A 25,110-nucleotide genomic window follows, 5' to 3' on the forward strand; every position below is an offset into this window, starting at 1 on the left:
GTGTTTGGAGAGAAGATGCATTTTAAACAGTCAGTCAAATAAGCAGTACCGCCTTAAACGTAGTTTCTCAACACTTTCTTTTATGTATTGATAGGTATGTTTTGACAAGTTAACACAGTATAAAAATCTTTGATTCTGTAATGACTAATTTGGAAACATTACATAGCCTTTGTATAATTAATATAATTTAGCTTAACCCTCCTAAACCTGTTTCAGATCACCCTAAATATATTCAGTATTAATTACCATCAACGATAAATATTAATTTTGTGATGTTCAGAACGATTTGTTTTGGCATAGCAATCACTGCTTTATAAGACAATATCCTGGACTCTTTCTAAAAACAACATATTCTGACTTCATGATTTTCACACTATTGTATGAAATGAGCATAAAATGCGGCGTGGTAATGATTACGCACTATTCGTTCAGGGAAAAACAAGTCTGTTGCAGGTGTGAGGCTTCTCTCGAATATGTGTACTCACCTAATTGTACTCACCTAATTGTGGTTGCAGGGGTCGAGACTCAGCTCCTGGCCCCGCCTCTTCACTGATCGCTACTGGGTCCTCTCTCTCTCTGCTTCCTGAGCTTTGTCATACCTCTTCTTAAAACTATGTATGGTTCCTGCCTCCACTACTTCACTTGCTAGGCTATTCCACTTGCTGACAACTCTATGACTGAAGAAATACTTCCTAACGTCCCTGTGACTCGTCTGAGTCTTCAGCTTCCAGTTGTGACCCCTTGTCCCTGTGTCCCCTCTCTGGAACATCCTATCTCTGTCCACCTTGTCTATGTGTGTGTGTGTGTGTGTGTGTGTGTGTGTGTGTGTGTGTGTGTGTACATCCGAGGCTTCCTTGCAGCGTGAGTATTTGTCAAATACGTGGATTCATTTTATTATTACATTCATACTTTTGTTAAGTCTTAGTTTGTATCAACTCACCAGAAGATAAAATATAACATAAATACTCTCTCTCTCTCTGTAGATTTTTTTCCATTTTCCAATATTTATTACACTTTTGTGTTAACCTATTTTTAAGTACGTGAACACCGCAAAGCTTGTTGTATTATGTCTTCGGTATTTAATCAATTATATAATTTATTAATTGTCTTTTTTGCCTATATGAAAATAAAACTAAATGAAGTTATGAGAGATAATGTAGAACATTATATACTTTACGGTCAGTTGAACTGCATTGCACTGTTGCAATCAAGAAAAATCATTTTTGTCAACATTCCTTGTTGTACACTTGTTGCACATTCTGATATATACGAATGTGACTAACCAAAGAAAATACTAAAAGTATTTCAACGTTCTCCTCTTGCTTTTTCTTCTTTTTTGTCAGTAGCGATTCGATGCCTTGACTTCATGATGAAGACACGTTGAAGATTTAGCTAGCATCTGAATTGCTTTGAAAAATAAATTTAATTGGATTGTCACCCTCACGAATGGACGTCAGGCCAGAGCTAAATTTATGGCTAGTACACTGGAAGAATTCTTAGAGTTGACCAAAAGTGACCACTGATACCACCAATTCCATCTATAACATACTGAATTCTTTATAACCTTTTGGAAACTTTATGTGACTCCACTCAAACAGGCCTCATCGGACACTGTCTCGTGGATTTCACCTAACCCTCTCCTACACTGCATTATACACAAACATTTTCCATTAGCCCGAACACATTTCTTCCACCTCAATGTCTCTCAGTGACCAGGAAACAAAATTTATCAACGAAAACTTCGTGTGTGTCACTCCTTTATCATCATCAACCTGTACACCACTAGACAGCAGCCGCACACACCCACCGTCCATTTAAGACTACGGTATTGGTGTCAGGATTTATTCTCGTCTCTGAGAATTCAAACGCAGGTGCGGTACTCGTACAAGTCGGATTCCTTTCTGGTACAGCATAAGGTCTCATTACAAACACGATTTAACCGTAACTTAAATGACACTGCGACATGTAGGCGGCAAGAATCCAATGCTAGCCAAGTGTAAAGTACAACACACACAGAATATACCACAAGTATACTTCTAGACGATGCAAGAAATAACCCAACAACAGCCACTTCATCAATACTGAATCACCAATCCCCTTCTACTGGTAGGAACAAATTAGGTGCTTGCCAAGTTACTTTTGCTTCGCTTAACCCATAAAGATATACCCAGAAGCTCCAGAAAAGGAAATAAAATACTACACTTTCACGTCTATTCTACCCTTTAGCACTTGACGTCTTGGGATATCTGATAATCTAAAAAGCCGAAACCTGGTATCAAACAGGATCTGTCCACTGGTTCTCAATTATCTCACTCTTTAGGAGAAACTGGAGAGTAGAGAGCACCTTATACGGAAGCAGACAAACTATTGGCTCACTGCCCACGCTCAAACCAGTTGCGAAAGATTTATGGTAAGAATAATCTTATACATATTTGTATCAATGATTTTTAGAGTATGGTAATTAACGCTTCCCTGAGAGGAAATAATGTGCAGAGCTTCTGAGATATCACAGTAAACCAACATGTAATGAAGCTTATACCTTGTTACTGGCGTAGCCTAAAATATATAATATAATAATTTATTGATCATAAGCCCGATATTACACGTATATGTAAAAGGAGGATTGTACAGTCTCTAGGTATACTCCAGGTATACTCCAGCTTCTCACACTACTCGCAGTGTACAACGCTGATAGTTAATGCTCCTCACAAGTGTACAATATTTTTTTACCCCTTACAAGTGTACAGTGAACTTGTTGCACCACCCAAGTGAACAGCAATGATACCTAATGCAACATATGTGTATACAACGATACTTTATGCTCCACTCAACTGCACTCGATGCTGCGACAAAAATGTACAGTGATACATAATGGTCCACACAAGTGTACACTGATATATAATGATTTAAATGTTTACAAATCTGTGATATATGATGGTAACATATTCAAGGTAAAATTCGGCAACTCTCTCCCAAACGTACATCTACTATCAAAATACAGAGAACATGTGTTCTTTCTCGCATCTTGCAGTATTCAGGGAAAACTAAGACCATCTTTCATAAAATGTTATTGACCATACATAAATAACCATTTACAAAGTTACACTAACAGTTAGTGTGACTTTGTAAATGGTCCAAGACCGCTCTTCTATGTACGGGTTATTTGTGTATTGTTCCAGTCACGGTATTGTGCCTTTTTTTGTTCCTTGTTGAACAAAGCAAGAGACATCAGTTTACCATTTATGCCGAGGTTAATTATTACGCTATACTTCACCATTGAGTTATAATAAAGAAAAGATACGGGTTTAAAGAAAGCGAATAGTTTTACTGTGACTACTGTTGAGCAAGTCAATCACAAATAAAAGTTTGCTCAGCACCTGTGTCTTTTCTCCATCACTGTCAGCAGTATGCTACTACTCTTATGTATCCATTAACATGGTATAAACCTTGGTAATAAATACCGACAAGTTGGTTTAGAGAGACACGTAAGCAAACACTACGACATATTTATTAGAAAACGTTTCGGTCCTGGGACCTTGATCACTTCTAACATGTTAGAAGCGATCAAGGTCCCAGGACCGAAACGTTTTCTAATAAATATGTCGTAGTGTTTGCTTACGTGTCTTTCTAAACCATCCATTAACATGCGCACCATCGATCATATACACGAATATTAACTTAGTTTCTTTTCAAAATAGTAATTTAATTATTCATCAGCGCATATGCACTAAAATAAGCTAGGGAGAGGTGGAGATTTACCTCCTGGTTCCACCTCTTAAGCTTCATGGAGCAGATCAAACTTGTTGTTAGTGCCGTGTATGGAGTCTGACTCCATCACCTCTTCGTCTAGCTCACTGCACTTCATAAGCACACTGAAAATGAAAAAAAAAATTCCTGATATAAATGTTGCACAGCCATGTATAAATTCCAACTTTACCATTATACCCACGTCACACGTGATAGTGTGACGATACGACATGTTACTAAGAATCGTCACATACATTATTTTATAAGACTTGGGAAAAATCAGTCTTAGGATCGGCTTTGTTCTTCTCTTATATAAATGACGGAGGTAAAATGAACACGAACATTAAAATTCCCTAAATGTAAGCAGACTCAGACAATTCCCTAAATGTAAGCAGACTCAGACAATTCCCTAAATATAAGCAGACTCAGACAATTCCCTAAATATAAGCAGACTCAGACAATTCCCTAACTGTAAGCAGATTCAGACAATTCCCTAACTGTACGCACACTCAGACAATTCGTTGACTGTAAGTAGAATCAAACAGTTTCGTATACGGGACTAATAAGGGGCAAATGAGTTCTATGTTGATAAAATCAAATTAATACACAGTTGAAACAAAGAGGACAACCTATTTGATAAACACCAGACAGATAATGAAAGTTCCGTGAAGAAAATACCTTGGAGTAATTGTGGCTAATAATACCAGGCCAAGTAGATAGTGTTCTGAGGCGGTAAAAAAATACCTAAAGAATGTTACGCTTCATTGGTAAATTATTTGAATTTCGATTTCAGAAAGTCATCTTCACTCTGTACATTTTCCCTTGGTGCAACCTCTTCGGCAACACTGCGTCGAGTATTGCTTACCATATTTAAGAAAGTATCTTTGAGGGTGTTCAGCGTCGAATCAAAGACGTTTTGAAGACTGATTTCAGATTATATTGTAAAGACTAAAAGCTCACGACTATCTTGATTCAGAAACGTAGTTGTAATATTAAAAAATATATGAAAGTAAGAGAAAATTAACATTATGGTATGAATACTGACATACACCAAACCGGTCCTGGAGGAAAATGGCATAAAATACCATTTAATACGATCACATTACACTGCAGGACCAGCTAGGACCTACTGACACTAATTCCCACTCATCTACTGTATTTGTCTAACCTTTTTATTAAAGCTGCCGAAGGTAGTCACTTTATGGCACTTTTGTATGAAGTGTTAGAAAACGATTTCATAGAAATGCATCGCCCAGTGGCGGGGTGCACTAAATTGTGAGCTGTGTCTTGGCAACCTAAACTCAGCTTAGCTAAATCTCTGGAAGTATTGAAGCACTCCCTGTTCTGTATTACTGTACTACCAAGGGTAATACTTGGTGATTCTAGGTAGCGACGTCTCGGCAGATTATTTTCCCTGATGATAGTTCGGCATCACTCCATTAGGTGACTGAAGTTATCTGTGTGAATATCATAGGCATTATTGACGTTGCCAGTATTGTAGGCATATTGATGCTCTCTGACATGGGTGTGCAGGTCTCTAGCTGTATCTGCTACATATATTCTACAGTTTGATAAGAGGGTAAAAGGACACGTGCTGCTAATGTGACATTTTATTTCTGCAATGTTTCACTCTCTAGTACCTTTCTCATGCCAATACAAAGAAGTACATGAACGCAGAGGGTTTATATAGGAGAGGTAAAAAATCATAAGCACTGCAGTAGGCTTACTGGTCTATGTGTGTGGTTGTGGTGATAGTAACACGAATAGTACTAGTAGAGGTAATTCTTGGTTGCTATGTGATGGCGGGGTTTATTACTGCAAGGAAAATTCGTGGTAATTCGTCGTAGATGACGAAACTAGTATGACCAACTCAAGCTTCGATTTTTACTAGATCTGTGGCTTTCTAGCCGGTTAAGATTCACGCAGTAGTACCGGTGGTGCTGTTTTAATAATATTGCCCTTGAAGCAAGCTTCACGACTTTACAAAGTTCAAGGGTGTTGATGATCCCTAGAGGGAAGCATCTGCAGCCATTGATGAAAGAAGAGGGAGAAGTGTAGTTTAGAGAAGACCTTGTGAATGCAATTACATTCCGCAAGGTATTCTTGGCTACTTTCCCTGTGAGGTACAGGTAATGATGAATGGTTTGGAAAACCGACAATTTGAAGATCGAGACACTTATGCAACATATGGGAATCTTTATTCAGGAAACGTTTCGCCACACAGTGGCTTCATCAGTCCAATACAAAGCAGAAGGTGTAAGGAGAGGAGGAGTATGAGGTAATCAGTCCCTCAGCCTGGAGTCGATGTGTTCAGTCCATCAATCTTGTAGAATGTACAGCATAGGCCCGTAGACGTGGCTTATATACTGTAGTCAGGGGAGGCGAAGCAGGATGAGGCGGGGTCATTGTGGTACCATCCACTAGTCGAAGTAGGTCTTCGTCCAAAAGTTGAACAAGTGTTGAAGAATACTTTGTAACAAGATCCCATGATGCTGCAGTGTCTGACGGTTGTGATGAATGGTTTGGAAAACCGACAAGTTGAAGATTGAGACACTTATGCATCATATGGGAATCTTTATTCAGGAGACGTTTCGCCACACAGTGGCTTCATCAGTCCAATACAATGACTGATGAAGCCACTGTGTGGCGAAACGTTTCCTGAATAAAGATTCCCATATGTTGCATAAGTGTCTCAATCCTCAAGGTACAGGTAAACAGAAACCAATGATTACTACGAGTTTAGTCTTGTTGTCAAGGATCCAAGTGAAAGTATATTAACTCGTCCTTAATTGGCTTACCATACACTTTGAAGGAGAGCTTATCACCAAATCTGCATAGTAATATATCCAGGAAGAGAAGTTTATCTTCACATTCCTCTTCAAATGTAAATTTAATTCAAGGTTCAACTACCTGGAGCCTCTAATATAGGTCTGTGATGATGACCCTCCTAAGAGTTATGAGGATGATATCTACATACCACAGCCATGGCACACTGTTGGGAATGAAGGTGGGGAGGTTTTTCAGAATCCAGGTGCTGCATGTACAGGATAGCCAGTACTGGACTAGTGGGGAAACTCCATTGCTATTCCACAGTTTGGCCTATACAAAGTGTATTCATAACTGTTTTTATGGTAATTCTCTGGATAAGTATGCGTCTTTCGAAGTCACCTTGTACACCTGTACTGCCAAGTCAGTGCCTTCACGCCTAATGATACCCAAGATTTTAAAAATATTGTCAGCTTAAATTGAACGAAGCAGAGTACAGATAAATTGGAAGCAAGATACAGGAATAATCTTGTACTTACATTGGGCACTTTTCTCCACAACAGCCATTTATTTTTTCATTGTAATAATAAATGGCCCATTATAAAATCAGTTTCGTTTGTAGTCTGTTTCTGTTTAAATTCATTTGTATTTGTGTATATACCTACACGTAAATAAGCGAGTTAGTATATACATCTGTGTGTGTGTGTGCGTGTGTGTGGTGTGTGTGTGTGTGTGTGTGTGTGTGTGTGTGTGTGTGTGTGTGTGTGTGTGTGTGTGTGTGTGTGTGTGTGTGTGTGTATGTATGTATGTGTGTGTGTGTGTGTGCGGAGCGTGTGTGTTTACAAATATGATTTGGTATAAGTGCATACACTTGACCTGGTGTTTGTACACACGTAATTTAGCAATTTAGTGTGTGTGCAAGTAATCTGGAATGTGTGTGCGTGTGCGAGCGTGTGTGTGTATCCTACAGGAATCGTTAAATCGAAGATATGTACATGCTACAAGATGATGACTAAGACACACGTACAACACTTGGTTATCTTCATTTATGTTTCTCCCCTCCCCCACTTACAGGCTTTATCAGTCTAATACTGACTATGGAGCAGAACTCTTTTCAGGCTGAGGGACTGACCTTCTCAAAACTACGTCTTGGAGAGTGATGGACTGATTAAATTGCCTCGAAATCTCTTCTACTTCTACTGTCTCCTCTGTATTTGACTGAAGAAGTATACTGTGTAAGCGAAACGTTTCAAAATGAAGATACCTAACTGATGCACATGTCTTACTTATTAACTTGTCGGTATTGTTTAACATTATCATATTCACGCCAAATACAGAGACGTGAGAACGGGCCCACTAAAAAGGACTAATTTATCGTGTCTTTGTACTAGATTAATAAAGCCTGTGGTGAGCGTGACTTCTTTCAGTTAAGATACTTTGGTGTTGAACACATGTCTTATTCACTGAAGGAATCATTGGAGGAATCTTTGTTTAGGTTTCAGATATCATCCCTACGTTTGTTAATCTGTATTTGTATGCTAAGTTTAGACTATATGTACACTTCCAGGTCTTCTTCGAGATTCTTTGAGTTGTTCATCATCCAAGTGGAACATCTTGTGTGGATTCACATTTCCTGCACAGATATACTTTTTCTGTTTTTCATCTCCAATGACCGCTTTTCCTTCCGTCATTCCTGAACCTGTTCAGTGTCTAGCAGTTTCCAACAGGGCTCTACACAGTGTCGGGCAAGACGTGGGTGGTTGGTCGTCCTCTTTCAACAGTATTCGAGAACAGGGTGCATACTTCTCACACTTAACCATTTGTTAGCAGATGCTCCTGCAGCCTTCCGTGTAGCTTACGCTGTGCAGCTGGCCATGGAAGACATTTTAACAGTTAGCCATGGCTCAGGCTTCTCTTTCATCATGATTTTTATAATTACTGGGGTGCCTGTAAGGATCTCGGTGAACCTTTAGGAGAGTCCCTTAACATAATCATTTCAACAGAATTTTTAGCTGAAGCTGTTTATTTTAACTAGGTATGGCATTTTTTTGTTTTAGGTTTTGTTCATGTTAGTTTATATTATTTTTCTAAAGCATGTGTGCTGTATATTTATTATGGATAAGAACGCTTAATGATCGACACGGTTACAGCACTCTTCAGACATGAAAACTGTCTACCTACCTAGAGTTCTGCTGGAGTCTGCTGTTTTGCATCTCTCTCATTTTCTTTTCAAAGTTATGCAGAATTATTATTGTTGCATTAACTAGAGTTAACCTTGTCATGGAGTTATGTACATCAGCGAATAAGTGTTACTTTGGGATTAACAGAAGGTGAGCAGCTCCTGGGCCTGCACACAGCATCCTACGTAAAAAAAGTAAATAACTGACAAAGAAAATGGTGCTATGACAGAAAGAATGAAGAGACTCAGAATTGGACTGTTCACTCGTGCGACGGCCAGCAGTATCATGTCTATTTGATACGATTACGTGGGCAGCAAAAATCCTTTTTCCTTGTGCATTTTCATCTCATTTCTACGGTAACTTTCTTTTTGTCCACGGGCAGTGGAGAAGCCAGCTCCTGATAACAACTGGAAGACTATTAGCTGGAGATATTACTGGCAATGAGATGACGGAGGAATGGAGGCAAATTGGCAGGCAGGCAGACACGCAAGTGCACGTCAAGAAATTAGAGAAAGTGCAAAGGTTTGCAACAAGGTTAGTTCCAGAGCTGAGGGAAATCGGCCTGACAACACTGGAGGACAGGAGGGTTAGGGGAGACATGATAACGACATGCAATACTGCTAGGAATTGACAAGGCAGACAGAGACAGGATTTCCCGGAGATGGGACACAGAAACAAAGGGTCACAATTGGAAGTTGAAGACTCAGATGAGTCAAAGAGGTTTTGGGAAGTATTTCTTTAATCACAGAGTTGTCAGGAAGTGGAACAATTTGGCAAGTGACGTAGTAGAGGCAGGAGCCATACATTGTTTTAAGACGAGGTACGATAAAGCTCATGGAGGAGGGAGAGAGAGGACCTAGTAGCGATCAGTGAAGAGGCGGGGATAGGAGCTATATCTCGACCCCTGCAACCACAAGTAGGTGAGTACAAATAGGTGAGCGCGCGCGCACACACACACACACACACACACACACACACACACACACACACACACACACACACAGGGAGAGTGACCTAGTAGCGACCAGTGAAGAGGCGGGGCCAGAAGCTCGGACTCGACCCCTGCAACCTCAACTAGGTGAGTACAACTAGGTGAGTACACACACATACACACCGCATCCTGGGGGATGGTCAATGCTTTAATATCTGAGAGATTCGAACTCCCTTAAATGCCCTATTTGCTCTCACTCAGTGATTGAGAACCAGTGAAGTAAACTGAGAAATCAGTAACAATGCCGCAAGACACACAGACAAAACTGCCGCAAGGCGATGAAGGGATGCCGAAAGGCACTATGTGAAGTTATGTGAAGTGGCTTAAAAAAGCTTAAAACATAATGGAGCAGGGAGAGAGAGGACCTAGTAGCGATCAGTGAAGAGGCGGGACCAGGAGCTATGATACATACACACATGCCCACACATGCCCACACACACACACACACACACACACACACACACGCGCGCGCACACACACATGCACAGAGCACCTAGAAAGGAATGGCAACCAGCACGGTTTCAGGGATGGGAAATCCTGTGTCACAAACATACTGGAGTTCTACAAGTTAACAAAAGTAAGACAGGACTGTAAGAAGGCTTTCGACACAGTACCACACAAGAGATTAGTACAAAAGCTAGAGGAGCAGGCAGGAATAGCAGGAAAACACTGGAATGGATCGAGGAATACCTGACAGGAAGAAAACAATGAGTGATGGTACGGGACGAGGTATCAGAGTGAGCGCCTGTGACGAGCGGGGTTTAACAAGGGCCAGACCCAGGGCTGGGGCTGTTTTTTGTATATGTGAATGACATGACGGAAGGGATAGATTCAGAGGTGTTCATGTTTGCAGACGAAGTGAAGCTAATGAGGAGAACTCAAACGGACGACGTTCATGTAAGACTACAATGGGATCCATGGAGTTTAACCCCACCAAGTGCAGAACTATGAAGCTTGGGGAAGGACAAAGGAGACCGCAGACAGAGAACAGCCTAATAGGTAGGAGGCTGCAAAACTCACTCAAGGAAAAAAATCTTGGGGTGAGCATCATACCGAGCACATCCTCTGAGGTGCACATCAACCAAATACCTACTGCAGCAGATGACCGCTTGATAAACCCAAAAACAGCGTTTTGACATCTAAGTAAAAAGTCATTCACGACACTTTAGTTATCCTTAATCGCCATTTCTACTCCAGAATTCTACTCAAAACAATAAACCCTGGCATCTCACAGGAACCTAGATTTTCCTACTACTACTACCTATATTTTACCCCAAATGGTACCATATATACCCTCTGTGTCCTTGTAATGTTTATAACGGATTGAGAAAGCTCCTGGAGAGCGAAATAAATGTCATGTTAGTTGCATCTATGTCTATTTACCCAACATTTTGTTAGTAATTTTTATCATTATTAATAAGACTCTTAGTGGCAAGTATCTGCTATTGATAACACATCCTCGTATATGAGGCATAAGAGCAATGTTGAGTTAGACATAAGATTTATCAGCTGACCTCTTCACTAGAAGAAAGTGTTTGGAATCCAAAAGGCAGTAATGTTTTTTTTATGAGGCGTATTTTGGTTATAATATGTTGAGTAACACATCATTTTAATGAGGATTTAATAATGATTTTGAAAATATATACAACCTTTCAAAATATTGTTTTGGAAGCAGTGCATCCTGGTGGGGATTATATTTGGTTTCACTCAGTTCAATAGCACATCATGTTAAAGTTTTTTTTTCTTTTTACACTGATTTGAAAAAAATACGGAGCTCCAAAAAAATTTATTGGGGGACGGCGCGTGATGCAAGATGATTTATTTGTTGGTTGTATTATTTTTTATTAACACATCGGCCGTTTCCCACCAAGGCAGGGTGACCCGCGAAAGAAGAAACACTTTCATTGTCATTCACTCCATCGCTGTCTTTCCAGAGGCATGCCTACATTACAGTTAGAAAACTATAACATATCGACACCTTTCTTTCAGAGCGTAGTCACTGTACTTTCCACCTCCAGGACTCAAGTCCGGCTTGCTAGTTTCCCTGAATCCCTTCATAAATGTTATTTTGTTCACACTCCTTAAGCTTAAGCCAATGACCCAACCTAGGTAGGTCAGGTCACATCCACTTATGGAAGGGGCACGGCATCAAACCTATTAGTACAAGCTAGTCACGTCCAACTCACACCCACTCATGTATTCATCCAACCTATTTCTAAAATTACACAAAGTCTTAGCGTCTATGGCGGTACTGAGGAGTTTGTTCCACTCATCTACAACTCTGTTACCAAACCAGTGCTTTCCTATATCCTTCCTGAATATGAATTTTTCCAACTTAAAACCATTGCTGCGAGTCCTGTCTATGCTAGTTATTTTTAGCACGCTATTTATATCCCCTTTATTAATTCCTGTTTCCCATTTATACACCGCAATCATATCACCCCTAATTCTACGCCTTTCTAGAGAGTGCAGATTCAGGGCCCTCAGTCTATCCTCATAGAGAAGATTTCTGATACATGGGATCAACTTTGTCATCCTCCTTCGTACGTTTTCTAGTGCATTTATATCCATTCTGTAATACGGTGACTAAAACTGTGCAGCATAATCTAAATGAGTTCTAACCAAAGATATATAGAGTTGAAGAACAATCTGAGGACTCCTATTATCTATGCTCCTAGATTAGAAGCCAAGGATTCTGTTCACTTTATTGCGAACACTTATGCACTGTTGTCTTGGTTTTAGATTACTGCTAACCAGAACTCCCAAAACCTTTACGCAGTCAGTAATATTTAGATCTACATTATTTAGTTTATATGTGGCATGGTTATTTTCTTGTCCAACATTTAGAACTTTGCATTTGTCTATATTAAACTGCATCTTCCACTTCTCCGACCACTGCACGAGTCTATTCAAATCTTCTTGGAGTGCTCTAATGTGCTCATTTGAATGAACTGGTGTCATCAGCAAATTTGCTTATGTCGCTATTTATTCCCTCATCAATGTCGTTTATATAAATTGTGAAAAACAATGGGCCCAACACTGACCCCTGTGGAAAACCACTCGTGAGGAGCCTCGACTCTGATTTCTCCCCATTGATGCATACTCTCCGCTACCTGTCAACCATGCCTCTACCCAGGACAAAATTTCTCCTATTCCGTGTGCCTAAATTTTCCTCAATAGCCTCTGATGTGGAAATCTATATACTGAATTCCATATACACAATATCATATTCAATACCATTATCTACCTCCTAAAATACCTTAGTGAAAAAAGTTAGTAAATTGGTAAGACAGGAACGCCTCTTTGTAAAACAGTGTTGAGATTCATTAATCAATTTATGCCTTTCAAGGTGGCTACGAATTGCTTTGGCAATTATTGATTCCATAAATTTTCTCTCTATGGAGGTAAAGCCTATCGGTCTATAGATCGAAGCTAAAGACCTGTCACCTGCCTTGTAAATAGGTATTACATTTGCCGTTTTCCACTTATCCATTTTCCACTATGCCATTTTGTAGTGATATGTTGAAAAGATTAGCCAAAGGTATGCTAAGTTCCTTTTTACATTCCTTTAACACCTTTGCAAACAGTTCATTAGGGCCTGGGGATTTGTTAGGTTTTAATTTATCTATTTGTCTGAGGACCATGTCACTAGTTACCCTAATCGTGCTTAGTTTTTTGTCGTGCGGTTCTACATAATTTATAATATTTGGAATTTTGCTAATATCTTCCTGTGTAAAAGCTGAGAGGAAATAAGAGTTAAAAATTTCACAGATTTCCTTATCAGTGTCAGTGATCTGACCCGAGTTACTTTTGAGTGGGCCAATATTGTCCCTAATCTTACTTCTTTATACCTGAAAGAAACCTTTTGGGATAATCTTCGAATTCCTTGCCACTTTAGCCTCACAGTCTCTTTTAGCTTTTCTTATCCCCTTTTTTATTTCTCTCTCTTTAATTGAATATATTGATTTCAAAACTGCCCCTCCCCTCTTTTGATATGCCTATATATGCCTCTCTTTTGACTAATGATATGTTTAAATTTATTATTTGTTCATTTGGGATAATTTTTGGTTGATCTAATTTCTTTACTTGGGACATAAGTTGTCTGGGCAGCTAGAACTATGCTCTGAGAAATATCATATCGGCAACCAGCACCACCTACCTGACCCATAGTCATGTCATTCCAATTAAGCCCACCAAGGCAATTTCTCAGTCCCATGAAATCGGCCAAGCGGAAGTCTGGGACAGAGACCTGACTGCATTTATTTGGGTAATTCCATGATATATTGAAACTAAATGATTTGTGATCGCTTTTCCCAAGCTCATCATTAACTTAGAGATTATTAATTAGTGATTCTTTGTTGGCAAGAACCAATTCAAGCAGATTGTTTCCTCTAGTTGGTTCTGTCCTCTAGTTGGCTTTTGATACAATCCTGAACTGTATCAAGAAAGTCATTGATTCAAGATTTCCTGTCACATTGTTCCAATCAATTTGTCTAAAGTTTAAATCTTTCATTAACACGACATTTCTATATCTAGATGCCTTATGAATTTCTTCCCATTGCAGCCTATGGTACTCCCTATCAATATTTGGGGGCCTATAAATCACACCCAAAATTAATTTGTTCCAGCCCTCAAGAACCTGTAGCTAAACAGATTCTGTGTCCGATGCTTCTAATCTCATATCTTGTCTGACACAACAGTGTGGAATATTTTATAATCTTGTATGTGGCATTCAAAAAGCATATCTCTATCTTTCAGGTTGAACCAGTTCTCCGTTATAGCAATAATATCTATATTATCTGAACATGCAAGTACTCTTAGCTAATCTATCTTATTTCTTAGACTCCTTCTATTAGTATAGTAAGCCTTAAGAAAACTAGTCACTCTCGTCCCTCTACTGTCTCTCTTTGTTTGTTGATCAAATGCTTTGCCTTTACTAGCAATTTTATTTTGAATATTGTCTATTAAACATATCCTTGAGGTATCCTGTTAATATCTGCTGTTTTCAACTCTTGTACTGAAGCTCAATTGTTTTCCACACACATCCATACCTCTATAATCTATCCTAGACAAGTCAGCAATGGCCCCCTCAATCGAGTTGGCTAATGCAACCACTCTGGCCCCAGAGAGATGAACCCCATCCCTTGCATACACATCACGTTTGCCATAAAATTTGTCCCAGTTATCAATGAATGGAATTGCAAATTCCTTGCAGTACCTATCTAGCCAACAATTTACACAAATTGCCCTAGACATCCATTCATTGCCCACTCTTCTAGACAACATGCTACATATGACTGGTACCCTTCCTTAGACCTAATTACATCTATGGTTGACTTGTACTTATCCAGCAGTTCTTGTCTCCTTCCCTTCCCGATATCATTTCCACCAGCACTAAGATGATGGGCTTGTTCCCATTACATGACATAATATTATTCAACTTGTTGACTATGTCATCAACACCAGCTCCTGGGAAGCACACTCTCTGTCTAACATTCCTATCTCTGTTACAGAAAGCACGGTCCATATATCTTACCTGTGAGTCACCCACAACCAGAAAGTTCTTACCTTGATCAACAGGGGAGTTAGTGGTACCTTTAACCTCGTTAACCACTGAAGTACACTCATCCTGGAACACAGAGAATTGATTTCCTACCTTCAGATCTTCTCTATTGCTTCCTTATATTGACACTTCTACCACATTCCACTTGAAGTGGTTGCCACTCTTCAGCTCACTGTTGGTAACCTCCTCCACACCTACTCCACACCTCGCACACTCACTACCAAATCCATCTAGGTGAATTTTCAGTCTCCTATTTTCGTCTTGGAGAAGGAGAACCTCCTTTTTCAACACTTAACCTGAGATTCCAAAACACTACAATAAGCCATGGTGCCCTATAACGCTCCACACTAATCCCCCAGACAGCTAGGACAGGATGATCTTTCGTGACCACTGATCTCAGAGCACTGCCACATTACTCTCCTATTCACTCTATCATATGCCTTTTCCAAATCAATAAATGCAACGAAATCCTCTTTACCCTTATCTAAATAGTGCTCACCTATATGCTTCATTGTAAACACTTGGTCTACACACCCCATACTCGGCCCAGTTGAAATCAATCATAATTTCTTAGAAGCTATGAGAATCCACGTTATTCATGTCGTGACAGGGCTACTGAGGGGAGACCTGAGTCCCCTTCCTCAGGATTATGAGTCTCCCACGTGGATCCTCCACACACTCACTCCATGCATTTCCTAACAAAACGGTTGCGGTGACACAAGTTTCTCTTGTGCTTTTAACAAAGCAGGTACAGGTGTTACGCTTCTGACTGCGTAACGTAAATAAAAGCCCTGGCTCCTAGGTGTTAACAGCCTGCCTAGTCTAAGGGATTTATATTATTTAAAATAGAAAAAAAAACACTCTAGGGCAAGCTTGTACCTTCACATAATGTGTGGAGTCAATAGTTATTAACAGGATGAGCACAAAAACTATATATATATATATATATATATATATATATATATATATATATATATATATATATATATATATATATATATTTAACAAGTCGGCCGTCTCCCACCGAGGCAGGGTGACCCCTCCAAAAAAAAAGAAAAAAATCCCCAAAAAGAAAACATTTTCATCATCATTCAACACTCACCTCACTCACACAGTCACTGTTTTTGCAGAGGTGCTCAGAACACAAAGGTTTAGAAGCATAAAGATACACAACATATCCCTCCAAACTGCTAATATCCCAAACCCCTCCTTTAGAGTGCAGGCATTGTACTTCCCATTTCCAGGACTTAAGTCCGACTATATAAAAATAACCGATTTCCCTGAATCCCTTCACTAAATATTACCCTGCTCACACTCCAACAGATCGTCAGGTCCCAAATACCATTCGTCTCCATTCACTCCTATCTAACACGCTCACGCACGCTTGCTGGAAGCCCAAGCCCCTCGCCCATAAAACCTCCTTTACCCCCTCCCTCCTAACTTTTCGAGGACGACCCCTGCGCCGCCTTCCTTCTCTTACAGATTTATATGCTCTCCATGTCATTCTACTTTGATCCATTTTCTCTAAATGACCAAACCACCTCAACAACCCCTCTTCAGCCCTCTGACTAATACTTTTATTAACTCCACACCTCCTAATTTCCACACTCCGAATTTTCTGCATAATATTTACACCACACATTGCCCTTAGACAGGACATCTCCACTGCCTCCAACTGCCTCCTCGCTGCTGCGTTCACAACCCAAGCTTCACATCCATATAAGAGTGTTGGTACTACTATACTTTCACACATTCCCTTCTTTGCCTCCATAGATAACGTTTTTTGTCTCCACATATACCTCAATGCACCACTCACCTTTTTTCCCTCATCAATTCTATGATTAACCTCATTCTTCATAAATCCATCCGCCGACACGTCAACTCCCAAGTATCTGAAAACATTCATTTCTTCCATACTCCTCCTCCCCAATTTGATATCCAATTTTTCTTTATCTAAATCATTTGATACCCTCATCACCTTACTCTTTTCTATGTTCACTTTCAACTTTCTACCTTTACACACACTCCCAAACTCATCCACTAACCTTCGTAATTTTTCTTTATAATATCCCATGAGCACAATATCATCAGCAAAAAGCAACTGTGTCAATTCCCATTTTGTATTTGATTCCCCATAATTAAATCCCACCCCTCTCTCGAACACCCTAGCATTTACTTCTTTTACAACCCCATCTATAAATATATTAAACAACCATGGTGACATTACACATCCCTGTCTAAGACCTACTTTTACCGGGAAGTATTCTCCCTCTCTTCTACACACCCTAACCTGAGGCTCACTATCCTCATAAAAACTCTTTACAGCATTTAATAACTTACCACCTATTCCATATACTTGCAACATCTGCCACATTGCTACCCTATCAACTCTATCATATGCCTTTTCTAAATCCATAAATGCAATAAAAACTTCCTTACCTCAATGTAAACACTTGATCTACACATCCCCTACCAACTGAAACCTCCTTGCTCATCCTCAATCCTACATTCTGTCTTACCTCTAATTCTTTCAATTATAACCCTACCGTGCACTTTTATTGGTATACTCAGTAAACTTATTCCTCTATAATTTTTGCAATCTCTTTTGTCCCCTTTCCCTTTATATAAAGGGACTATACATGCTCGCTGCCAATCCCTAGGTACCTTCCCCTCTTTCATACATTTATTAAACAAAAATACTAACCACTCCAACACTATATCCCCCTCCCCCTGCTTTTAACATTTCTGTCATGATCCCATCATTTCCAGCTACTTTACCCCCTTTCATTCTACGCAATGTCTCATACACCTCCCCCACACTCACATCCTGCTCTTCTTCACTCCTAAAAGATGGTATACCACCCTGGCCAGTGCATGAAATTATTATCTCTAATAAATGTCCTGAACTGTACATAAATGTCTCTTCCCACATTTTGTCTATATCACCAAACTATTCTTCACGGGTGCTGTGCTGCTAGGTCCTACATAATTAATGCTGATAAAACAGCCAAAGAAGGTAATGTAAAGAAAGAAATTGAACATATTTTTTGTGTGTGCCCTGCATTATAAATATTCTTAGGAAACAGATATATAATGAACTTGAATGCACTAATAATGCAGTTACAACGCAGAGTCCATCTCTAACTCATTATGATAACATGAGAGAAGATAAGCACATTTGTGAAGCAGCTTAACGAGAGTGATGCATGTTGAAGTAGCTAGCCACATGCTTTGTTACAAGTATTTCCACAATTTGGCATGTTTGCAGACGATGATGACGTTAATATAAAAGCATCCTTGTGGTCACTTGAATGTTGTGTGTGACTGTCCAATTATACTGTTATGCTGTTCACTTATACGAAATGTCAAGGTATACAATTAATAAAAAATATACTACAAATTCTGAGAAAAAGAAAGCTAAATTGGCTTTTAACAGACACAGATATGACACATTTGTAAATAAGATATGCAGAGATGTACTCATATCAGCCCCCCTCAGAGAATTAGTAACTAGGCCTTTACATGTTTGTAAGTTCTTGCAGTATCATTCACAGGAAGGATACAAGGTACACAGTAAGGTAATCGCTTCTGCTGCAAAAATAATTGAAATGAAAAATGTCTGTAAGCTTCCTTGCTGTAAGAAAAATAGGTATCAGCCTGTCTTCATAATGTAAATTTCTAACAACAACACAAGATTCATTGCTTTTCTCTGTAGGATTCAATTTATCTTCAATTTCTGTGAAAACAGAAAGCCAAAATTTTACGAAAATTTAAATAAGGATGTGAGTGGGAAAAAGATAAGTGAAAGTAATGAAAATGGGAAGGGAGGGAAGGTAGATATAGCGAATAACTGAGGAAAGGTGAATAAAAAGCAAACAGTGAGAGATGAGAGAGAATATAGGAAACTGATGAGAAAGAGATAGAAGAAAAGGTATAGGGAGAGAGAGTAGAGAGACTAATGCTTAACTTTTGCACGTTGAAAAAGTCCATTATAGTAGGCTGGTGTATGGACAATTCATCTTACATAGCCTTGCTCGTGCAGCCATTCATCTCAATTAATTTTCTGAAGATGGTCATTAATTCGTTAATTACCACGCCAGTCCCTTTACTACGACAGTCTTCCTTACCCAATAACAAGTAAGAGTAGCACAAACCTTTGTTGCACAATTTGCTACGGTAGAGCATTATCTGCTCAGGATTTCTGTTTTAATGGATTAGGTACAGATCTCTCCTCCCCTTCGCTCGCACACAGGATCATAAGGGTGAACACGAACACAGAAAATAAGCATCCACGCAAACACCTACATGAACCGGAATACAGTACACCAAGAAACATATTACACACACACACACACACATACACCTTACGTATATATATATATATATATATATATATATATATATATATATATATATATATATTTATATGTATATATACATATGCATATACATATATATATATGTATGTATGTATGTATGTATGTATGTATTTATGTCGTCCCGAACAGGTAAACGTGCGACTTTGGCTTAAATAGCAACGTTCTTTTTGACGGATAAGGCAAGCGAAAATTTGTGATGTAATAACTTTGCAAAAAATCATTGTGAACGTAACGAACAAAAATATATTTCATTGTATTTGTTTATTATTAAATTATTGTAAACTTGCCTAAAATATATTTAGTTGGATTAGGCTAACTTAAATTGCGCTTGTTATAACAAAGTTAGGTAAGTTTTCAAATTTTTTTGGTACAAAATTATTAATTTTTACATTAACATAAAGAAAGAAAAATATATATCTTTAAACGTATAAGAGAAAATTTTAGAAAGGGCTTAATTTTAAATGAGTTCCTGCTAATTGACCAATTTTACCTATACTGCGCAATAATTATATATATATATATATATATATATATATATATATATATATATATATATATATATATATATATATATATATATATATATATATATATATAAACACATCGGCCGTTTCCCACCAAGGTAGGGTGTCCAGAAAAGAAATACTTTCACCATCATTCACTTCATGGCTGTCTTGCCAGAGGCACACTCCTTCAGAGTGCAGGCAATGTACTTCTCATCTCCAGGACTCAAATCCGGCCTGCCGGTTTCCCTGAATCCCTTCGTATATATTACCTTTCTCACACTCCAACAGCACGTCAAGTCCTAAAAACCATTTGTCTCCATTCACTCCTATCTAAAACGCTCATGCATGCTTGCTGAAAGTCCAAGCCCCTCGTACACAAAACCTCCTTTGCCCCCTCCTTCCAACCTTTTCTAGGCCGATCTCTACCCCGCCTTCCCTCCACTAAAGATTTATAGTCTCGAAGTCATTCTATTTTGTTCCACCCTCTCTACGTGTCCGAACCACTTCAACAGCCCCTCCTCAGCCCTCTGGATAATAGTTTTGGTAATCCCGCACCTCCTCCTAATTTCCAAACTACGAATCCTCTGCATTATATTCACACCACACATTGCCCTCAGACATGACATCTCCACTGTTTCCAGCCTCCTCCTTGTTGCAAGATTCATCACCCATGTTTCACACCCATATAAGAACGTTGGTATAACTACACTCTCATAAAATCCCTTCTGTGCTTCCATTGGCAAAGTTCTTTGTCTCTAGAGACTCCTACGTGCACCACTCACCTTTTTCCCCTCGTCAATTCTATAATTCACCTCATCTTTCATAGACCCATCTGCTGACACGTCCACTCCTAAATCTCTGAATACATTCACCTCCTCCATACTCTCTCCCTCCAACCTGATATCCAATCTTTCGTTACCTAATTTTTTTTTATCATCACCTTACTCTTTCCTATATTCACTTCCAAATTTCTTCTTTTACATACCCTACCAAATTCATCCACCAATCTCTGCAACTTCTCTTCAGAATCTCCCATATATATATATATATATATATATATATATATATATATATATATATATATATATATATATATATATATATGGAGAGAGAGAGAGAGAGGACATCTACAACCTCTTAGCCTCCCTGTGAATGCCTTCAACATTATCTACTGCATCTCCTCTGACCCTAGAATATGTGTCCGTCCATCTTGGTTCTGCCTCAGATTCGTCAGGTGAAGACCTTCAAAGCTGAGTGACGGATTACTTCATTTTCCACTGTCTTCTGAATGTAATTCTGAAAGGGTGAGGAGCTGACTTTATCTCATATTCAATTTTCTTCCCTCTATAATCTTTGTCTTGAAAATGAATGAAAAAAAAACTGGCTGGCGAAACGTCTTTAAAATACAGGCATACAGTTCATTCCCTTGTTTCTAATTTATCAATTTGTAGGTATTGTAGGTACTGAATTGAAGCTTGTGTTTCTTCTGCTTCAGGGTATGATTTTTTTCTGTCATCTGGTGCTTTCCTGCTACATACTCCATCATTTCGTTCGTTGTCTGTCTAGCTCCCTTTCCTATGGCACTCTTTACGGAATTTTCAAAGTCTGCACAATCTCCTCTTTAGAAGTCAGGTTTGCCCCTTACTTTTCAATTTGTTTCTCTTCATTTTAACTTCCACAAGGTAATCAAACTTCATTGTTGTGTAGTCGCTAGCACCAAGGGGCCTATGGTAATCAATGTTCTCATCATCAGAGTCACTTAGGATGAATATACTAGTTCATCGCCTCTTCTCTTTTTAGTCGTGTCTATTACATGTTTATTCAAGAAGTTTTTACAGAGCCACTTCCAACAAATTACCCCTCCACGTTTCTGCTTCTCCGTGTGACTCCAGATTCTCCCAGTAGATTTCCTTGTAGTTGAGGTATCACGTGATGAGTAGTTTTGTATTGTCCTTGTGGGCTCTGCTAACCACCACCACTATCATATCCACCATCGTTGTGCTGTTGTCATATATTCTTCTCTTGGTTTCTTGCTGTTTAGTGGTGGGTTGTACATCACTGAGGCACCTCTTTGGGTTCCCCAGTTCTGAGTGTCCCTACTGTGTAGTAATCAAACCACTCCTTTTATTCTTATCTCTGGCTCCTTATTAGCGACGATACTTTTCCACTTCCTCTGTTTCCTATGTCCTTTGCGCGCGCGCGTGTGTGTGTGTGTGTGTGTGTGTGTGTGTGTATTATATATATATATATATATATATATATATATATATATATATATATATATATATATATATATAGGGAGGTACCACCCCTGGAACTGGACTGGGGACCCTCATCATCAGAGAAGAGGATAAACGTACTTCAGGGAAAATTCAAGATTCTCCCTGGAGCTGTTTGAATATTTTCTTCTCCTACCACCTCTTATATTCTATATTCTATGTGAATTTTATTTATAAACGGAATACATCAACTAAGATACAGTGGGAAGTAAAACAATTTAAACAAAATCTTAAAGCCTACATATCAAACACTTCATCTAGCTCCCCGGCGGTGGGCCGTGTATCTGTGAGTATATTTGTGCACCATATGAGTGTATCCGTGTGTCTGTGTTTCTGTGTCTTCGTATGACTGTGTCTAATTGTTGGCCGAAAACCTGCTCTGCAGTAAGTATGGATCTCTTACCACACGGTGCACAAAAAAAAGATAGTCCACTTTGCACGATTAATCACACCCTTTAATCTAGCTTATTTCGGCCAAATGTAAATATCACTAATTATCATCTATAGTACTTTAAAGACACATTTCCATGAAAATTAATATGGCTAAAAACGGCCCATAAACTGCAAAATCTTAGCAAGAAGTGTATGTTGAGAACAGATCTAGGCTTCGCTGCGTCATGATAACCAGAAACACGGAACAAGGTTTAATTACGGAGCAATATAACAATAATCTTAACTAGTGCTAGGGGCCTGCCACCGAGGATCCGTCCCACTGCTTATGACCCTGGCAGTTGAAGCAGCTACAACAGATGGAGAAGAATCCGGTATCATCCCAGAACAAAAGCTCTTGTAGAAGCTAACTCCAATTAAAGTTAAACGAAATTGCAGTGGCAGGCGAGATTTTATAGAGTGAAGCACCAAATTCTGGGGAAATATTTACAGAGATCCCAAATTTTGATGTTAATTAGATATTTGATGTTATTGTGAACGTTGGAGAGCAGTGATCTCTCTATTGCAACTCTGCTCTTGATTATTACGAGTTGGTCGAGACTATACTTGCGGTAATGATAATATTCAGCAACACATACGGGCGTAAATTGCCATCCAATCTGATGGGCTGCGATTGGTGGTCACAACGCGATAATTAAACCTAGCGAGAGAGAGAGAGAGAGAGAGAGAGAGGTGGGGGCTTTAAATTGAGCTGGCGTAGGAAACAACTCTTAGCTTGTATATAAAGTTATGAATCCTTAACCTAACCTTGCAAAACCCTGTGTAAAAAAGACAGTGAGAGAGAGAGAGAGAGAGAGAGAGAGAGAGAGAGAGAGAGAGAGAGAGAGAGAGAGAGAGAGAGAGTGAGAGAGAGAAAGAGAAGCGGTGCCGATAAAACTATTTCTGAGGCCACCAGCCGAATCGAGAGGTAAAATGTACTCAATATTTGAACTTTTTTTTTTAAAAGCCGCTGCTGCGAGAACTACATTACGGCTTATCTGACCCTTTTGAAACCGAATTTGCAAGTTGCTGCTGATTAAATCATCATCCATTACGTACTGAACATAGATGCGAATGTTTACGTAAACCAGCAGAATCGATATTTAAGGTGAGCAGTTCACACGGTATCTATAGATATCACTGATTTCACCCGTGTCTTTTTTCCCCCCCGTCACTGCAATGTCAGAATGAGTGTACTAAGAGAGATAACGCATCGACGATTTTAAATCCAGTCTTCAAGATCTTCCAAAGCCAGTTTTTCCCAGAAGGCGTCATGGAAGTATGGTGTGTAATTAAAGTATTTGATGAAGTTGTAGTTGATCTCAAAGCTAATTACATACACCTATTGAACAATTAGTGAGTAGGGGAAAAGTTTAAGTGATAGCATGATTAGAGCTGTTGAAAATTTTGCAGTTTATGGAAGCAGTAAATTGCCTTTATTTCATACAAGACATAAAAACGAATAAAATTAACACATCAAGGTAAAACGCTAAAGAATTTTTTTTCAGAATGAATTTCTAAACAAATGACAACTGATGAGTAAAGTAAATTAGTATTATATATTACTGTACATATAAATTTGGAATTGTTGAGTGTAAGAGATATGAACATTTAGTATAAGGCGTGTATGAGGGCGTGAGGTCGGAGTGGCTTTTAGGATTTGACATGCTGTTGAAGCGCGTTGTGAGTGAACAACACAGCACCTGTGCAAGAAATCAGGTAAAAAACAGCTGACTGGACTCGAGTTTATGACGTTCGAAGAATGGTGCTGCCTGGATCATGAAGGGCGAATAAGGATGTTGCGATTCAGAAGATTTTTTTTTTTTTTGAGCTGGGATTAATGTGCGCTTCTGGCAAGAAAGATATTAAAAGAGTTTGGATAAATATGTTTCCTATTTTGGCCCACCCTGTCTTCTATAAAAAAAAATACTGTGTTGAACCTTATATATACTGAGCAAAAAATAAATAAATAAAAAATATATATAAATATATATATATATATATATATATATATATATATATATATATATATATATATATATATATATATATAAGAGGATAAATAAGTATACAAGGTATGATGTAGGGCGAAATGACAGTAGTTTGTTGGATTATGTATTAGTAGATAAAAGACTGTTGAGTAGACTTCAGGATGTACATGTTTATAGAGGGGCCACAGATATATCAGATCACTTTCTAGTTGTAGCTACACTGAGAGTAAAAGGTAGATGGGATACAAGGAGAATAGAAGCATCAGGGAAGAGAGAGGT

This window comes from Cherax quadricarinatus, chromosome 5 (genome assembly GCF_038502225.1).
Source record: "Cherax quadricarinatus isolate ZL_2023a chromosome 5, ASM3850222v1, whole genome shotgun sequence".
In the NCBI taxonomy this organism is placed as follows: Eukaryota; Metazoa; Arthropoda; class Malacostraca; order Decapoda; family Parastacidae; genus Cherax; species Cherax quadricarinatus.